We start from the raw sequence: 20,017 nt of genomic DNA on the forward strand, positions 1-20,017 counted from the left end.
AGCTAGAAATGGTCCAAAATGACCAATTACTACAGCTTCTTGTGCTGAGGTCACTTCCCTCAAGGACAGGTAGGCTATTCAAGGCTCCCCACTCCCACTGGTGAGCTAAGAAACTTCCTTCTATCCAAGTAAGGCAATGGACAACACAGGAACTACAACACAGCCCAGGATACAGCAAGGCCTGTAAACTGGACTAACTAGTTTAGGAGAGGCAGGAAAACAAGGAATATTTTTTGTTTTTTGTTTTTAAATAGAAACACACAGAAATGCAGAAAAGGCAATAAGTCAGTAGTACAGGCTAGCACACTTTACTGTTTATTCTTTAGTGGGCAGCCAAACAATTAAATTAAACAGCAAACACTTTTCGACTTGAATTAGACTAATTTCGACTAAAATGTACTTTTAAGTGCAGATAATAAAAAATGCAGTAAATAACTATGAAAATAGTTAAAGCTTGCTCTAGGTAAGCAGTAGAAGGTAAAACAAATATAAAAAAACAGTAGGATACTTCATCAGGAAAGCAGTCGCTTTTTTTCAGTTCTCTGTAGCCAGGAAGACTCAACAGGACCACGTGGAGCTGTGTCTGAGCATGTGGGGATATAGATGCTGTCAACTGTCTCTGATTTCACAAAATGTATCTGGCTTTGCCTCATATTTTGATTTATTCTTTGCAAAGTTTGTCATTTCTCTGGCAAATCAATGAGAATAGAATTTATTAAATAATAACAGACGTACTTTTCTTACTTAGTAGTTTTCAGTAAAAGCACAGTAACACAAAGCCTATTGTTCCATCAACCTTCTAAGTATATAACAATAAAATCTGTCTTTCATTTTGGTCCTTTGTCCCCCAAAGTTTTGTGTGTGTGTGTGTGTGTGTGTGTGCGCGCGTGTGCGTGTGTGCGTGTGTGTGTGTGTGCATGCGTGTGTGTGTGTGTGTGTGTGTGTGTGTGTGTGTGTGTGTGTGTGTGTGTGTGTGTGCGTGTGTCTGTGTGTGTGCATGTGTGTGTTAAAGTAAATTATTGTGGCCATTTGTTATTTATTATTGTATTACAATATCATATATGATATATATATATATATATATATATATATATATATATATATATATATATATATATATATATATATATATATATATATATATATATATATATGTGCAGTCAATATATCCGCCTTTAAGTGTCAGGTGTGAGGGCTGTTGGTGAATACAAATGACTGACCCTGCTGTTGTTTTGTCAGTTTAAATAGTCATTAGTTTGGCTTTGTAGAACTAGTGTGCACTTATATGAGGCCAGCTGGATTATATCATTGTGCCTTTTTTAACATGTTCAGATGTCTGAGTTGTGCACTGTGAAAATAGGAATAGGAGATGCAGCAGATCTTTGTCAGCAGTTGCTTCTGGTGCATGTTCTGCACCTGTTAATCAGCCCATCAACACCCCCTGCCCATATCCAATATATTGTGAAATCCACCAGCTTTTAGGCTTGAAAGGCAAAGCTCCAAGCAACCAGATGTCCCTGAATTGTTCTTATAGCTTTCCATATCTCCATCTGCACCAAGAAGCTCAACACCAGGCTTACAGTTGACTTCCCTCCTGGTCTGGTAGACTACGCACAGTAATAGCCACAAACACTTTATTAGATTCACTGTAGGATTTCCTGGTTTTAGGAGTTCATTATTCTTTTAACAGACCTGCATGCATTTTTACATTGACAGTACATGCTGAAGAATCTCTTCTTCCAATTGTTTTGCTTCTGGCACCAAAGCCTGAAACCTGTGTGAATGAAACTGAGAAATACCATACATCTCAACCTTCTGAGCATTAAAAATCATAGAAATGATGTTTACAAATTATAGCAAATGGTCCAGAAGAGGAGTATTCCCCTTGACTTGAACTTGAGGACCCAATGAAGAAGGTTTTCTGTTCTTAAAGACATCAAGAAAGACTCAACTTTAGGATTGTAGAATGGTGATTTGCTACAGTTACTGGCACAAACACCTACTAAACATATCCATTTAAGCAGCCACCATATCAACCGCAACTGCTTAAATGAATCTTGACTGACAAAATAGCTTGCAGTGCCAGCATTTAAGGTGACAATTCTGGCTTCTAGCTGTACTGTGCTCTTCTGGTTCCATTGTGCTGATGTTCGCCTGAATGGATCAGTAAACTACTACTGCGCTATCTTCTCTATGCAACAAATATAAGAGGAAACGCAGTGCAGTTTCGCTGATAAGCTGTTTAAAACTTTAATATACGAAGTCAACTTACACACACATAATAAAACGTATAATGAAACTTTTCATCTGTATTACAGACTGACAAAAAGAGTTGAGCGCTTTCACCTAATTCACATAGGCTTCATCAGAACTCTTGCAGTGCCAGCATTTAAGTTGACAATTCTGGCTTCTACCTGTATTGTGCTCTTCTGGTTCCATTGTGCTGATGGTCGCCTGAATGGATCAGTAACACAATACAGTTTGAAAAATGGACCAATAGCTGAGGCAGCTAGATGCTCACTGTGTTGTTAGTTCAGTCTTGTAGTTGCACTGTGTAACTGATCCACTGAAAAGACGAGCAGCACAGTGTAACTAGAAAACCACTTTTAATCTATGAGTCTGTTTTGACTAGTAAGTCCTCTCTCATTGGCTTTACAACACAGCAAGTATAACAGTACAAAATAAGAGCTGTCAAAGGACAAATTGGGGGCTGCATAGCAAATGTCAAAACCAATGCTAAAAGTGCCACTGAATGTCAAGTAGTTGAAAGACCATCTGCCACCTGGTTATTTCTTTCTGGTTTATGACTTGCAGAAAAGGAGAAATGTATTTTTAAACTCTGTAATGTCAACTTTCTTATTAACTCCAGCACACTAATGGATTTCACTGACCTCATGGTTATTGTATAAATAACTATTTGATTAGCACAGACTGAAACATGATTCTCCTGTTAGCTATATCTGCTGACATTATAGTCACTGCTCAAAAAGTAATAAGCTCCAAAACAGTAACATCTCTTTAGACCTCACTCCCAATCTGTGTCCTAAGCCATATGCTAGCAAACCAGTGCTCCTTCAAGTACTTACCATGCCTACTGGCTTCAATGCATCTATATATACAGCACTATGTTCATGGTGATCACACAGTACTCCTGCCAAAAAGATGCCGCATTATAATACTGTACAAATTCCTTCCTGATCTCCAAATCCTACTTTGCTTGCCTAGTGACCCTTACTGTATGATGCTTCTGCTTAGCTCCCTTGAGCAAATTAGTCACTGGCTGAGTACTGGTTTTAACAGATGTTACAGCTCACAGGCAGATTTGAGCAAGTCCAAAAGTGACCTGGTATTATTTAACCTTCATTCTGCTTTTCATAACTTCAGCCGTGCCTCTCAGAGCTTCTAATGTGTTTTTGGGCAGGCCAAAGCTTTGTGAAAGTGCATCTATTTTTAAAACTAGGGATGTTAGTGTTTTTTCAGAGCCTGTAACTTCTACAGCACCAGCACCACCCATACTTCTAGGCACAATGCTTGGAAGGCTGCACTCTCCTGTTCACTTACAATTTTACAATCTGCAAAAGACAAAGAAATATCACCTAAATAATGTACTACACTCCTATCACTGCTATTGGATTCCCTAATCTAGTGTAGGGCAATGCAAAAATATCTGAATTTTGCACAAGTGACTGCCCATCCTATGGCCATGCCTTTACCATTGAAATAGTTCCCCTCCTAGCTTCACCCTCAGAAAGTGCCATTCCTGACTATGAACAGGTAATAGCCCAAAAGCAATCTTGGTGTAGACCTGTGCTAGCTACAGGTTATTTATCACATGGGTAATCTGTCTAGCATATTCCAAAGATGCATACTGAGCTCTGTTTTCTCCTTTGCTGATGCTGTCTTTCACTGAGCCCTCGTAGCCAGCTGAAACAAATGATGAATACACTGGTCCTGCTCTGGCTTCTTCTTCAGCACCAATCCCAGAAGCAAATCCGTGAATCTCCCAGTGGGGATACTCAAATAACTCTTCCACTGCACCAGCCCAAATGACTTTTTTTTAATAAATACCATGCTACCTCTCCCTTCAGCTCAAGTGAGGTAAGGTTGTCGTAAAGGCCCCTGAAACCAGTGGATAGTGACACAATACAAACTGAGCCTACTGCTACATCTTGCACATTCAGGTAAGCCCTTAATTAAGAGCTTAACACTTACAGATTAGCCAGAGAACCATCCGCTCTCCCTTTTCTCCTTCTCAATGCTTAGATTCATATGCTACCTTTTGCTCCACAAAAGGATCCCTTTTTTCTGCCTGTATGGTTCCCAAAAGCTCCTAAACTGTTATTTTCCTGCACCTATACTGGTTACTGCCTCAGCCCTCTGGTCACCTCCTTCTTAAAGCACCTTAAATCTATACATTGCACACTGCACAAAGCATTGTGAGAACACATAAACAAACCTGCATGAATTTTTATGAAATAACTTAGCATTATAGGCCTACCATGGGGCTGACCCTCTCTGGATCTATCTTCTCACACTCAGCCGAGCGTTGCATATTACTACTGACAGCAAAATGTTAGCATGCCTCATTTCCCTGCTCAATGATTTCTCAACTAACCTTTGCTTCTGAAAACATCAATCAAAAGTCAGCCATGCTTGTCCACCCCTCTTCTTCCAGACATCCCTGACTATAACGAAATATAAAAGCACTGATAATGTTTGCAGAGCTGCATTTTTCCATGTCAAATGTCATTAATTGTACAACTTCTAAGGCTGTAAAGTCCCATTACTTTATTCTGAACATGGTGGGCCTACATATCCTCAGTGCTGTTAATGCTCCCATGGGGTGCTCTGTCCTTGGTTGATCCATCTCCTTCATTCCCTGCACCCCTTCAGCATCCAGCAGATCAAAAATATCCACAGATTTCCCTCTTTAAATCTTCTTCTTCTAGGCAATAAATGTTAGATTCTACATTATTCCCTTTGTCAGCTATCACTTTCATTATCAAAACTGACCTTCCTCCCTACCCTGCACTGCCCAGAAGCAAGACGTTCATAGGTTCATAGGTTTATAGTAAGCTATCTGCCCTAGGGCATTTATAAGCCTAGCCATAGTGTGTTTGGCTTTCGCCACCCATTTTAAAATAATTTTGCTATGCCCTTTTTGAGGTTAGTATACTGTGCCTCTGTCTAACAGTGACGAAGAAGTGATACCCGGGGTAAACCTATGATCTCCCATCCACTCATCAAGATTCCTCTTGAAGACAGTCAATGAGGGACTCTGCCTAACCTGGACTGGGATTTTATTCCAAAGTGAAGGGAGCCTCTGGGTTATGAATCTGTCCCTCCAGCATGTCCTATTTATTTCAGTGCTGAGGTTCAAGTCTCTCGAGCGCGTAGCTCGATGGGATTTGGATTTTCTGAGGTGCAGCATGTACATTTATTCCAGGTTGGACATGGCTTTATACGTCAGGCACAGATCGCCTCTGAGCAGGTGGTATGCCACTGAGTAGAGCTGGAGTTTCTTTAACCGGGCAGCATATGACATCTGTTTGAGCCCTTTGATCCTCTTGGTGAGGTACTTTTGGGGTCTTTCCAGTTGCTGCAGGTGTCTGGTAAGGTACATCCCAAAAGGAGCATTGTACTCAATTATGGGCCTGATGAGGGATGAGTAAAGAGGCACAATGACCTCCCCTGATCTAGATGTGAATCCCTTCATGATTAGGTGGGCTATATAAAATGTTTTTCTAACCGCTTTGGCCACGTGGTTGTCAAATGAGAGACTGCTATCAACTTGGGTCCCCAGGTCCCTAATTACTTCTTCTGTACTTAATGGATTACCACCTATGTGGTAATTTGTGGGCACTTTGTTTTTGCCAAAGGGGATGACTATACACTTTTTGGTGTTTAGCTTGATGTCATGGCTCTGGCACCAGTTGTCTGTTTCTATGAGGCCCTTTTGGAGGATGCTTGTGTCAGCTGGAGTGTCGATTATGGAGCCCAGTTTGCAGTCATCTGCAAACTTGGTCAGCCACAGTCCTTCCGTGTTGGCCTGTACCTCCGAGAAATATATACCGAACAAGAGAGGTCCCAGGACTGAGCCTTGTGGGACGCCACTTGTAACTGGTTTGGAGTCTGACATGGCTCCAGCAATTCTAACCATGTGGGTTCTGTCCTTGAGCCAGTTTGCAACCCATCTAGTGACATAAGGGTTTATATTTAAGCTGGTGAGCTTATCTATAATGCCCGAGTGGGGTATTGTATCAAAGGCTTTTGCGAGGTCCAGGTAGGCTGTGTGGACCACCTTCCCCTCGTCAATGGCCTAAGTGACTGTTTCAAAGAAATCAACCAGGTTTAAGAGGCAGGATCTGCCCTTAACAAAGCCAAACTGAGTAGGATCCAGTGTCTGTAGGTCCCCAATATCTTTATTTATGAGATCCATGATGATCCTTTCCATAGCTTTGCAGACCAAGCTAGTCAGGCTTATGGGGCGATAGTTTCCAGGATCCATTGAGGCACCACCATTGTGGAGAGGGACCACTGTTGCTGTACACCACTCTTTGGGTACATATCCTGTAGTAAGGCTGAGATTGAACAGTAGTTTTATGTTTGGGTTTAGCTCTTCTTGGAGTTCATGGAGGATGCAGCCCGGGACACCGTCTGGTCCCATTGATGCTGTGTTTTTTGCTTTGGAGAGGGCAGCTCTTACCTGAGCATCTGAGATGTCAGGGGGGCAGCACTCTGCTGGGATAGATATTTGCCCTTTTGGTGGTGAGAGGGGGGGGGGGAGTTTGCGCTGAACCTGTCAGCTAGGATGTTGGCAATGTCTGTGGGTTCGATGTATTTTTTGTCATTTTGGACTAATTCTGAGCATATCTGGGAATTCCCACCCAGGTTTCTAACATAACTAAAGAAAGCCTTGTGATTATCCTTAGTGTCCTGTGCAATTTTTCTCTCAAAGCTGGCCTTAGACTATTTTATGAGTGCCCGTAGTTTTTTGCTAATACTGATCAGAGATGCCTTCCCTTTTTGGGATTTTGCTCTATCATGTAATAGCTTCCTCCTTCTAATGTATAGTTTGTTTATGGCTGGGGTCCACCAGACAGGACATCTGCCTTTGGAGGATTGGGACTTGGTTTTATTTGGGATTGCATGATTCATGCATTCCTGAAGGTGTTCATAGAATGCGTTTATAAAGGATTCTGCAGTCTGGGCCATATTTTCCACAGGCCCGGGGGCTTTGAAGGATTCCACCTCGGTTTTGAGGAGTGTGAAATTTGCATTAGAGAAGTTTTTCACTGTGGTTTTCGGGGCAGGGGGTGGAGTCGGGATGTGAATATCCAGTGAGATTAGTTTATGGTCTGATCTTACCAATGAGGGATACACTTCTGGTCTGGAGCATAGAGTCCCCATGTTGGTGATAATCAGGTCCAGTATGTTTTCTCCTCTTGTGGGAGTAGTAACAAGTTGTTTCATAGCATTTGAGTTTATAAATTCTAGGAACCTTTGGGCTAGGGTGTTGGAGCTAGAGTAATGCTCCCAGTCTATGTTTGGGTAGTTGATGTCACCCAATATAATGGTGTTTGGAGAGACCTTCATATTTTCCAGTGCTGTCAGGAAGGCCGAGTGGGGTTCCTGGGTTTGGGAGGGTGGTCTGTAGCAGGCTATAAACTGGAAGGCAGTTTTACCCACTGTTAGTTGCACATGGATAGTCTCTGATGCTTCGTGCTGTGCCACCAACCTGGAGGTGTGGGTATCTTTGACGAATATTGATACTCCCCCTCCTTTTGTGGTTCAGTCCAAGTTTTGGGGCCGAAAAGCATCGTATGAGGTATAACCTGGTAGTGCTGGGGTGCTCTCGGGAGCCCTGAACCAGGTTTCTGTTACTGCACAGATATCGATGTTCTCCATGCTAAGGAGAATTTCGAGTGCGTGCATCTTGATGTTTAGACTTCTGGCATTGAGTAGCATTACTCTTAGTTTCTTATCCCTTGTGATACCTATGGAGGTGGTCAAAGTCAAAGGGACAACTCTCTGTGCTATTTAAATATGTCCATAGTCTGCTAGTAGCTACTCCCAAAGCTCTTCTCTGTGTTCCTTCCTAGAGTCGTCCCATCGAATACATCCCTTCCACTGCCCCACTCCATATAAAACTATGCATTTTTCCATCTTAATAGTCATGTTTTGTAGAATTTTTATAGTCCTGTGTTTTTGAATATTATGACTGTAATCCAATTAGCTTTATGTTGATCTAAAACACCAAAATAGTCAACATATTATTTGTAATGCTCTCAAACATTTTCAAAAATGAGGTCATGCTCCAGGATACACACACTTGTGGTGGCTCTAATCTGCTGTCGAGAGGAACCCCAGAATCTAATTGTCTACATCTTCAAATGAGCTGGTTTCGTTGTTCATTAAAGAGTGAGAACAGGCTGTATTGTGGAGCTGCTTCAAGGAACATGCCTTAAAGGTAGGGGCTGCCATGTTTTAAACTGTTAATCTGACAAAAGGTGTATTCATTCACATGGCAAGTATGCTGGGAGAGGCAGGAGCCAAACAGAAAGGCAAATAACTCAGAGGTGGAAAGCAATCACCAGGTACGAATGCACCACAAACCACCCTAACCTCTTTGACAATCCTTATGCATGAGGTTAAAAATTACATACAACATGAAGCAAAATCTGACATGTCAACTTTGCACCAAAAGATAGAAAATCCCCACCAAGACATACTGGAACATAATGACATTCTGAATGTACATGTCCAACAATTGAATGACAGTATGGAGTGGCATCAGGATGGCGTTAAAAGTGGGCAACATTGAAAACCTGTTATGTAGAAACAATCTACAACTAACTAGGCTGCCAGAGGGAATGGAAGGGGACAATCTGGTAGCTTTCACACAACATGAATTAGCGGAATTACTTCTAACTTATTAATCTTATAATGTTCTTCCTTAGCTTTGCCACAGAGAGATGGTTATAAATACTGCCAGGGAACTTGGGGATCAAAATGCCAAATTAAAGGAGTGGTGGTGTGATTCATGCTGGGTTACAGATCAGCAATTTTTGCTAAAATGATGGCCTTTATGCTAGCCGTGAAAATATATGAGGAGTTGGTGGGAGGGTGTAGTCAGGAATGATCTTAGGTCAACTGGTGCCCTAGGCAAAAGGGCTCCATGGCACCCCCACCACACCACCCAGTACCCCCATCTTGGTCTACCTACACTAAATAAATACTAGAAAAGCGCCCCTGCTAGAGTTGCGTCCTAGGCAGTCGCCTAGTTGTCCTATGACTAAGGCCAGCTATGGGTATAGTGTGTGCATATATGCTTGGTTTGACAAAACGGTTTGTTATATTTCACCTGTTATATTGGCCTAAGAAGGGCCATCTTTATTTAGGTTTTTGTTCAACCCTCTCTCATTCAGTTGAATGTTTAAATCACACAGTTACTTATGTTGATGCAATATCCACTGCATTGACAATATGCAGTTTGCCATCTTTAATAAGAGATGCTCACACAAAACCATTGAGCTCATTCTGTAGATTATTAAGAAATATTTTACCACCAACAAGTTGGAGCAAGAACAAATATGTGGCATTCTTAGATTACACAGCAATGATTAGTTCATCCTTCAGGCAGACTCATGATTAGCTCTTCTCAGAAGCATGCAAAAGTCTATTTTTTTCTATTTTGCTTGTACCCTTCCCCCTCCACCTTCCCTTACCGAATTCACAGTATAAGGTAATAGGGGTAGTGTCTTGTTTGAATCTTATTCATCAATTATAAAGAATTAATTACAGAGTGATTCTCAGTCTGGAGGGATTTGATCAATTACAAGTTTCTGCCTTGTTTTGTGGTGTTTTCTTCCATCGAGCAGCACAAAATCATATGCATAGTGTTAGTATCGCAGTATTGCAGGTAGGTTCAGTACAGAAAATTCATATGGCAATACACTGCATGCATGTCATATTCCTGACCTGGAACCTGAAGGGCCTAGACTCCACAAGCAAAACAGCCTACATGATAAAACAAATCCAGAATGTCGACAAAGGGCCAGTGTGTTTACAGGAAACCAAATTATCTAGGCAAATGTATTAGCCAGGCTTGCAAAATGAATGGCTGGTTCATGACAACTTACTGATCTAACTCTTCAAGGGGTATTCCTAATCCTGTTCAAGAACTCCTTGAGCTAGCAGAATGTAGACTATTTAATTGACAAAAAAGGATGTTGGGCAGGGGTATGGGTTAGGCCAGGGATAATTTTTATGGACCTTATCAGGAGGATTTAGTCCCCTTTCTAGCTTTTCAAACTGCAGTAATACAAATGGGCTGCACCTCCCTCCTGATAGTGATTGGTGGAGACTACATTGTGGTGCTAGATACCAGGCTAGGTAACATAGCAGCAACCAGATATAAACCATAGGGGCATAGCCAGTGGATAATGGACTGACTGAGGCATCTGGACTTATTTATTTATTGATTTTGTTGACTGGGTTAATCCATCTTGGCTTTTCTGTAGTCTTTTTTTTAGAGGAGACCTGGGGAGAAAAGTTCCAGTTGCAAAATAGGCAGTTGTTATACATCAGAGAAAAATGTAAAGCTTAAAGTTAGAGTATGGGCATATCACACTCATAGTGGGGCAACTCATTTCAAGCAGAGCACACCAGTTCTGATGCCTGGTTTGGTAACAGCTGTGTGCTGTGGATAACCATCTCAGAAGTGCACCTCCTAGATATACTGGACATGTTCGAATCCTTTGGCAGGCTTTCTGGTCTTTCAGTAAATTGGAATAAAAACATTCTCTTCCCACTAAATGTTAACTGCCAACAATTTAAAGGATACATTTTCCTGGCTGGGATGACATATGCACATACAAAAGTGTATTTAGGGATACAACTGACAATGCCCTTTAATGTCACCCAGACCCAAAACCTAAAAATACGGTGTTTAAAATCTTCCAACAAAAATCAGCAATTGGTCTAGACTAAAGTTACTTCTGTATCATGAAAGCATCAATGAAAAGTCAACCATGTTGTTGTGTGCATGTGCCTTCTACCTAATATCTCTTTGTAGTTAGGTGTGTCCCTGCTTTAGCTAACCATTCTATCAGTGCCAAATTTCAAGAATTACTGATGAGTTTATGTCTGGGACAATAAACACCCAAGGTTAGCCAGAAAAAAAAAAACGAATGGCATCCAGCATATATGAAGATTTGGGATTACCTGCTCTTCCCCTGATATTCATATGCAGAGGATGTAGTCCATTTAACTCTTGGATGACCTAAACCCAGGCTAATATATCTAATCCCTGAACTTAATCTTTTTCTGTTACAAATGGTACTCCCCAGCAAATAGCTAAGAGGTAGCTCTATGATCCATGTGGTCTGGACAAACAATTGTGTGGCCTGCTGGCAAAGCACAACTTATGTCATGCTACCAAAACTAAATGGAAAAGGATATGGGCAGAGGGCAAAAGATGAATTGGGAAAACCAATATTCTGGGTTAGTTGGATAATCAGTGACATCCTTTATTGGCTAGATTTTCTCACCCTCGTAGAGAGGAAATCTATATCCCTCATAGAGTATAAACAGAGATGCTATAGCAGTACATTTAATGGTGACAATACATATAAATAACCAGCCTTGCAGAGGATATACCTTCTGAGACGGAAGTACTGTAGGACCTACTGTGGAAGGATCTGGGACAATGGGGCGTTGAGTCTCGTCTGCTGGTATTGCTATATAAGATGCTAGATGACTACAGACCCACTCTATCTGACAGGGACAAATTTGTACTGGAAAAATATTTTTCATACTCCAATAAAGCCTAAGGATTGGTGTAGAATGTTAACCATGTGGAGGAAGTGGAAATTAACCCCCCCCAATCAGCTTTACTCATTTAAAAAAGTACATATATGGCATCTCACACAACAGCAGCTGCAATGGAGAGGTAAAGGTAACAGATAGTGCTGGAGATGTAGATCAGCAGAGGATGACTACCTTTACATGCTCAGGGCTTGGCCTTTAGTGTCAAACATATGGAATAGAGGCCTTTCAGCCACTGCTGTGGGCACTGGAAGTTCAATCCCATCACAGTCTGAACCTAAAGATTGGATACTGGGCTTATTTCCACAAGACCAGACACTGACTTTCACAGAAATTAAATGACTGCTGTATATGCTAACCATGTTGTCTGCTATCATTTGTTGATACTGGAAAGAAATTCTCAAGGACATTATCACAGATTTAGACTGTTACTAAAACCACATTTGTAATGTACTGAAAGATGACTCAGACTATAATCTACTAAACAACTATTGGTGCATTTTTCTATAGGCATGGTCCTTTCTGTCTTAAATGTTTTTGACTTTGCTCTTACAGTGAAAGGATTATATAGTGTATAAGTCAATTGATATCACAACAGTGGCTATTTACTGGGTAGTGGCATTAATGCATATCCTTGGTTCTACAAACTCTTTCTGATAAGAGTAAAATTGTATATATACTATCTTTAAATGTTGTTTTAATCCTTTGGCTGTACAGATTAAGACCTGACTTGGGTACTGAATTGGTTGTTATGGTGATACTATTACTATCTATATTGGAATAAAGATGTTTATGAAAAAATGAAATGTTTTAAAATTGTAACAACCAACAGAAAAATATGCATTTAAATACATTTTATACCACACTCAAGATGGCGATTGCCCTTCAACTTCCCAGTCATCTATGTGATGTTGTTCTACATATATCCGAGGTCTCTCTTATATTCTGGATGGAAATTGTTAGATATTATGAATTTAAGGCTGAAATTAATTGTTGTAAATATGCTGAAAGAAAAAACTTGCTTAAACACAGAAACAGAGTTTAGTCATATGTGATCAGCAACCATACTAAATGACTGTGGCTTAAAAAAATAAGGAACTTGCTTATAAGTGTATTACACACACATCAAGAAAGCTAAACTTCTTACAGACATGATAAGAATGTAATCTGCTTTCACTGGACAACAGGACATGCTTTTCTAAGAAAGTTTAAAAATGTGCTTTTCTAATCCACAAGACGTTTTCTTGAAGACAGTTTACTTATCAGCATTTGCACAAGAACAGATGTGTTAGCATTTGCGTCATCAAGCCAGTATCTTTCCAAAACCTAGATGGTGTGAGTTTAACTAAAATATGTATAAAAAGTCTGTATTAAATCTAGTTGTTAGGGGTATGGTAGGGACACATTTGGTGTCCTGAGGTAAATGTTATATCTCTCACATCATCTGTACTATATGAGAAGTAAAGTGGAACAGTACTTTAAACTGCAACGTTTTTCCAGTTTGGTTTATTATAAAAGTTATTGGTTACTGCTCTTAAAGACAGGTGCTGCAAAGTATATTCTCTTGTCAGTGTATATTCTGCAAGTTTCTGTATGCGACAGACTGTGAATGCAAATATAACCAGACTTTGAATTTTAGCAGAATCCAGCCAGCAAGACCGAGTGTCTTAAGAACACTTCAAATCCCACAGCAAGAAGCAGCAAGCAGCTATACAAGAGAGAGCTAAATATTTTTTCAATAGTGACCCAGCTGAGTGTCTAGAGCCATATAATATAATTTTTCAATGGCAAGCTAGCCTGCATTTGAACCTAAAATCTGCATTTGAACCTAAAAATCTGCATCTGAACCTGCACTCTGCATTCAAACACAGGGGGAGTGATGGTAAGCCCTGCAGAGGGTTACTTCAGTTAAACTGCAGTAACTAACATTTGTACGGATGTGTCAATTCTGAACAGAAGTATTCCAGTTTATGCAGCTTGCAGTAGTAAAGTTTTTTAGACGTCTACATCCGGAGTGAGACAGAAGTTCCAGTCACAGTGCCATAATTTCACTAAAGAAAAGGGGGATATCCACTAGCCCAACAGTCCACTGCCTGTTGTGCTTTCCCAGCTTCTCAAGTGACTCTGAAAAATTTCTAGCCATCTGCAACAACAGCCTGATCACCTGTTTTCTTGCTCACTGGTAAGACTTTTCTCTACGTCACATTTTTTTGTATGGATGCTATTCGACAGTTTAGATATTGGATAGTTTGCATATTATAAGACAGTTTGGATATTAGACAGTTTGGATATTAGATTAGACAGTATGGATATTTTCATGCATAATTCAAGCAAATGTAAAAAATTGCAATGTTGGTATACACAGCATATTAGTAAATGTAAAACCTTAGTATGGCAGGTTGATAGTAAGGCATTATGCAAATGTATTACAATATTTGACTGGTATCTCAAAGAAAACCATGTGAAATATGACAAATGTTTATTGTGTGATTCAACAAAAACTGCATTTTGTGTATTATGTCATAAAAAAGTATTACATGATGTTGCTAAAACAATAGACTGTGAAGACAGATCTGTTCATGATAAAGAATTAACTAAGGCTAAAGTGTTTCCATTGTATTCAGATGTTAAACAGTTATGTCCTGTCACCACATGTGAGTCAAATCAGTTGCTGATAGAACCCTTAGTACATTTTGTTACAAAAAAATGTAGTAAACTTCTAAAAAAGAGACACAATGAGTTCAGGAAGTTTAGACAAGTTATACAAACATTTTTTCAAAAGTGCATAGGAGTTTCAGATTCAGCAGAACAGGTTCCTGAGACATATCAGGCAGACCATGAGGAGACTCTTAAACAACAGTTACAAGATGAAGAAAATAGATTAGCTGAACTGACAGAGACTGACTTCCTTCATACATTGGGAAAGAGTAGGAAACTACAGCTGATCTGTACAAAAGAAATATATTTTATAATATGTTTGTGTTTTGAAAATGGTTACGCTTACATGGTAGGATGGTGAAATACAAATCATTCTCAAATGTTTAAAACTTCCATTCAATTAAAGCAATATATTTATCAGTATTACAGTAAAGTAGAGCATATGACTGACATTCTCATAGCATAGTCAAAAGGTAAACAAAACTGTTCTAGTGTATAAAATTAAATAAAAATAGTTAATAAGAATAATGATTTAAAGTTACAAGACAGACATGCATGTATGTTATTTTCATCTAGAGTACATTTGTTTACAACATACAAGAATAACAGGCAGACAACAGCAAATATAAATAATGTAAATATATAAATGTGTTTGTTAAGCTAATATCTATTTATTTTTTTACATTTTTTTATAATTGTATAGTAACACCACACCAAACAGTTAAAGTTCTGAATTTTAAGAAGAAATAAAATCACATATGGTATTAGTCAAACAGTCTTTGTAAAATGAATGTCAGAACAGTTAAATAGTTAAATAAATAAATAAAAATACTGAAATCAAAAGTTAAAAAATATGTAAACTACTTTAGTTTGCATGGTTATGCAAATCACAAATATAATACTAAGTGTTTTATAACTGCATTTTACTAACAGATAATTAAAGGAAAAATGCTAAAAAGGGTTAACTGAAATGTGAGCTCAGACTTTCCTAAACTGGATGAATAGTTACAGGAAATGTTGAAAAGATAAGATAAGAAACAAGACTGCTAGACAAGTGGCTTGAGTTTTTCTAAAAACTTATTATTTAAAACATAATTGTTAAAATGTTCACATGCAACACTATTTGGTAATTATAATAAAACATCACAATCGTGCATATATGTCACTGATAAAAATAAAAAACCTTAGTTACATCAAGTATAGCCAACAGATGGGTTACATACAGTTCAAATAAAGTATACAGGAGGGTACAAATAACTACTACTAGTAGAAATAGACAGCAAAGGCAACAGAAAAAATGATCAGATCAGACAAAGGTCTATAGTTTAATAACCTAATAAAGCAAATTTATAACCAAAGTGTTGGGCTGACATACATTATAAAACAAATAAACAATACTGCAGTACTACAGGGGGAGGGATACTTTCTCAGTTTTACACTGACTGTATAAGCAATATTGCACAAGAGTCAGAAATAAAGCTACAGAAAAAATAAACAACAAGGGTCAGAAATAAAGCTACAGAGCAGAAATAATATATCGTTCCTTCTTAACAATACTGTTTCAGGGGTTGGGAAAAACAGGTATTAGTGCATTAGAAATATTGGTAAACAGATTAAACCTGATAGGATAAAATATTTTATAGCTGTCATTCTAGTTATTAAACACAGATTAAACCTGACAGGATAAGATATTTTACAAGTTAATAGCTATCATAATGGTTATTATTGTATTGTTTAGTATTAAATTGTATTTACAACCTGTTAAACTGTAAAGTTATACAAGAGATGGTTTAAAAAAAAAAAAACAAGAGATGGCTTAAAATTGATAACAGCTATACAAGAGAGAGTAAAGATATGTAAAAAAATTGAACAAGATTGGTCACTATTTCAATATGTTTTTGGCAATATTAATGCTATTAAATTTGTAAGATTAGACTAAATTTACTTTATAGTCTTTGTATGTGCAAATACAGAAGAATTCAGTACAAATTAAATTAATGTCTAGCAATGAATATGTGTGAAAAACCATGTTTTAAAAAAATTGGGTTCAGGATAGCTGCTAGATTGAAATGCATGAATAGCAAACAGTCTGTGTAAATACATACTGTACAGAATACATTGTAATAAGTTTAAAAGTAATTTGTCAAGTTGTAATACCACTGGTTTTACCCCAGTAAAATAATTGCTTTCAAATATTTATTATCTAAGCCCAGTTCAGTACTTTATGTTCACTTCACTGTCAACCAAGATGTTAATGAGCAGTTCAAAGATATGATCATAATGTTATGGTTAAAATGACATTGAAACTGTATATTTTCAGTAGTGTATAAATGCTTGCATTAGCACATGGTTCTTGTCTCTTATAGTTAATTCAACAAGTTGCAAAGAGTTAATGAAACAGTTCTAAGTCATAAATTAAATTCTGTAATTGCAAAATAATAAATTAATCAAGTTAAACTAAAGCAGACACAGCTCATAACTGATAAAATATTTTCACAGAATGGTCTGCAAAAGAAAAAGTTGTTAAATACATTCAGTTTTGGTAGTAATACTTTAATATAATTGTATTAACTATGTAAAATTGCATTTTGATTTGTTGTATCAAAAGACTATATAATGTGATAAAAAAAATACATATCAGTATAAAATGTTTTGAGTATGTTTAAAAACAGAGGGAATTGTTAGATATTATGAATTTAAGGCTGAAATTAATTGTTGTAAATATGCTGAAAGAAAAAACTTGCTTAAACGCAGAAACAGAGTTTAGTCATATGTGATCAGCAACCATACTAAATGACTGTGGCTTAAAAAAATAAGGAACTTGCTTATAAGTGTATTACACACACATCAAGAAAGCTGAACTTCTTACAGACATGATAAGAATGTAATCTGCTTTCACTGGACAACAGGACATGCTTTTCTAAGAAAGTTTAAAAATGTGCTTTTCTAATCCACAAGGCGTTTTCTTGAAGACAGTTTACTTATCAGCATTTGCACAAGAACAGATGTGTTAGCATTTGCGTCATCAAGCCAGTATCTTTCCAAAACCTAGAGGGTGTGAGTTTAACTAAAATATGTATAAAAAGTCTGTATTAAATCTAGTTGTTAGGGGTATGGTAGGGACACATTTGGTGTCCTGAGGTAAATGTTATATCTCTCACATCATCTGTACTATATGAGAAGTAAAGTGGAACAGTACTTTAAACTGCAATGTTTTTCCAGTTTGGTTTATTATAAAAGTTATTGGTTACTGCTCTTAAAGACAGGTGCTGCAAAGTATATTCTCTTATCAGTGTATATTCTGCAAGTTTCTGTATGCGACAGACTGTGAATGCTGTAGTACGAAATTAGTCAACTGACAGCAGCTTTCCCTCTACAGCCAAAGAATGCTATATTTTTTTAACTTGTTTCTTATGATTTCACCATCTTTTATATAAAGTGTATATATCTTTTCCTTTTATTTATAAATATATAACCCATGAACTGCCAGACAATTCTTTGAAAATGATACTAGCACATCATGATTATTCACACACACCTTTCAAACACCCTAATCCAGAATCTGACAGGGTCTTAACTTCCATGAAACATGTAAGGTCTCATCACAGTCAGACTAGGCCTCATACAATCCTGTCACTAGGCTGAATGGTAAACTGTAGCACTGAAGGTCTGCTCACTTCAACAAATCCAATGTAAAATAGGTCTGTTTAACCTACATACCTTCTTACATTACATTAGCATCCTGACTTTCCCTTCCTGCCTAAACCTCAGCCTCACAGTTCTGATTGACACTAGTGCATTCCCTCTGACTGAAATCCCTTATTCCAGGATCATCCTGTCAATCGTTCTCAGCACTGTTGGATGAGGGAAGCCATGATAATGTAATCTGTTTCCATATTTCTACTTAACACTTACTAGATGAGCTAGAAACAATATGGAATAGTCTAGGTATGTCAATTTATGTTTTAAATCTCAAAATCAGACAGTGAATAAATTCCATTAGCATCTGTGTAGACCAAATAATACAGGAGAACCTCCATAATTGACCATCTCCCTTCATTGACCACTTCCTTAAGTTGACCTAATTTCCATAGAGTGGATATGCACCACATGTACTTCATCAAAGACTGACCTCTGAATACTGACCGCCTCTATAAGCTGTATCTTGACCACTTGGACTGTGACACACAACATTAATTTAACCTCTATAACTTGACCAGTTGAGTTCACTCTACATCAAGGAGTAGAAGGTGTGGACTTTGCCCCTTAGTTGTATTATTTTTTCTTTAGTATAAGTTCTTTTTTCATTTTTATTATTACCATGTGTTGGATTAAGCCTAGCTTCCTATTGTTTATCACGTGCTGCTGAAGATTTTTTCAATGTGAAGGACTGGTCTGAATTGTAGGTACATCCTACAATTGCTGAAAAATTTTACAATTAATCAAGACATGATGGCCCAAAGGAAAGAACTCAAAGAGCTGACATTGAAGGAAAATGTAGATTTTCTATATTTTCTGGAAAGCAGCAGCCAAAGAAAGACAGCGGAACATTTTGGTGTTAGCAAGATCACATTTAGCAACATCCAAAAATGTAAACATGAGTACTTGGAGAGATATGGCAAGGAAAGCAGAGACCTGCAGTGGAAAAGGTGGAAAACTTCCCTTGGTGAAGACAATAAAGCCACATTAAGCTGGATCAAACAAATGAGGGCAATTGACACCTTAATCATAGAGCCAATGATCCAAGAAGTTGCTAAAAAATTTGCACAGGAATTTGGGGTGGCAGATTTCTAAACATCAAGTGGTTGGCTCGAGAAATTTAAACTGCGACACGAGATCTCCCAGAAAGTCTTGTGTGGACAATCCAATGAAGTGCCAGTAGAAGTTGTGGAAGAGTTCATCAAAAATTTTCTGGACTTCACCAGAGACTTCAAAGATGATGACATCTTTAACTCTGATGAGTGTGGATTCTTTTTCAAGGCGATGCCTGACAAGAGCCTTGTCATGAAGGGTGACAAAGGCAAGAGTGAAAAACTTTCCAAAGAATGCAATGGTGCAGCGGTAGTGCTGTAGCCTCACAGCAAAAGGTTCTCCAGTTCAATTTTCAGCGGGTGTGCCTTCTATATGGAGTCTGCATGTACTCCCTGCATTTGTGTGGGTTTCCTCTGGGTGCTCTGGTTTCCTCCCACATTACAAAGACATGCATCTGGAGCATTTCTCCCTGGGTCTCCACTGAAAATGGGCTTCGTTCCAAGGCAGAATGGCCCATATATGTATGTATGATTTTACTGTGTTTTGATTATGTATGATTTTGTATGATATTCTCTAATAAAAGCTGTACAAGAAAGTAAAGTACATGTACATATCAGTACAGTAGGCCTAGTTCCTTATGTTGACCACCTTCGTATGTTGACCAGTTTATTACAGTCCCTTGGGTGGTCAACTTACAGAGGTTCTACTGTACAGTTATATTGCCGAAAATCTGCTTTACAGCTTATAAATTCTATGAGCTTGTTTTATTTAGCAGTTC

Source organism: Protopterus annectens, chromosome 2.part2 (genome assembly GCF_019279795.1).
Source record: "Protopterus annectens isolate FY-2018-M chromosome 2.part2, PAN1.0, whole genome shotgun sequence".
In the NCBI taxonomy this organism is placed as follows: domain Eukaryota; kingdom Metazoa; phylum Chordata; order Ceratodontiformes; family Protopteridae; genus Protopterus; species Protopterus annectens.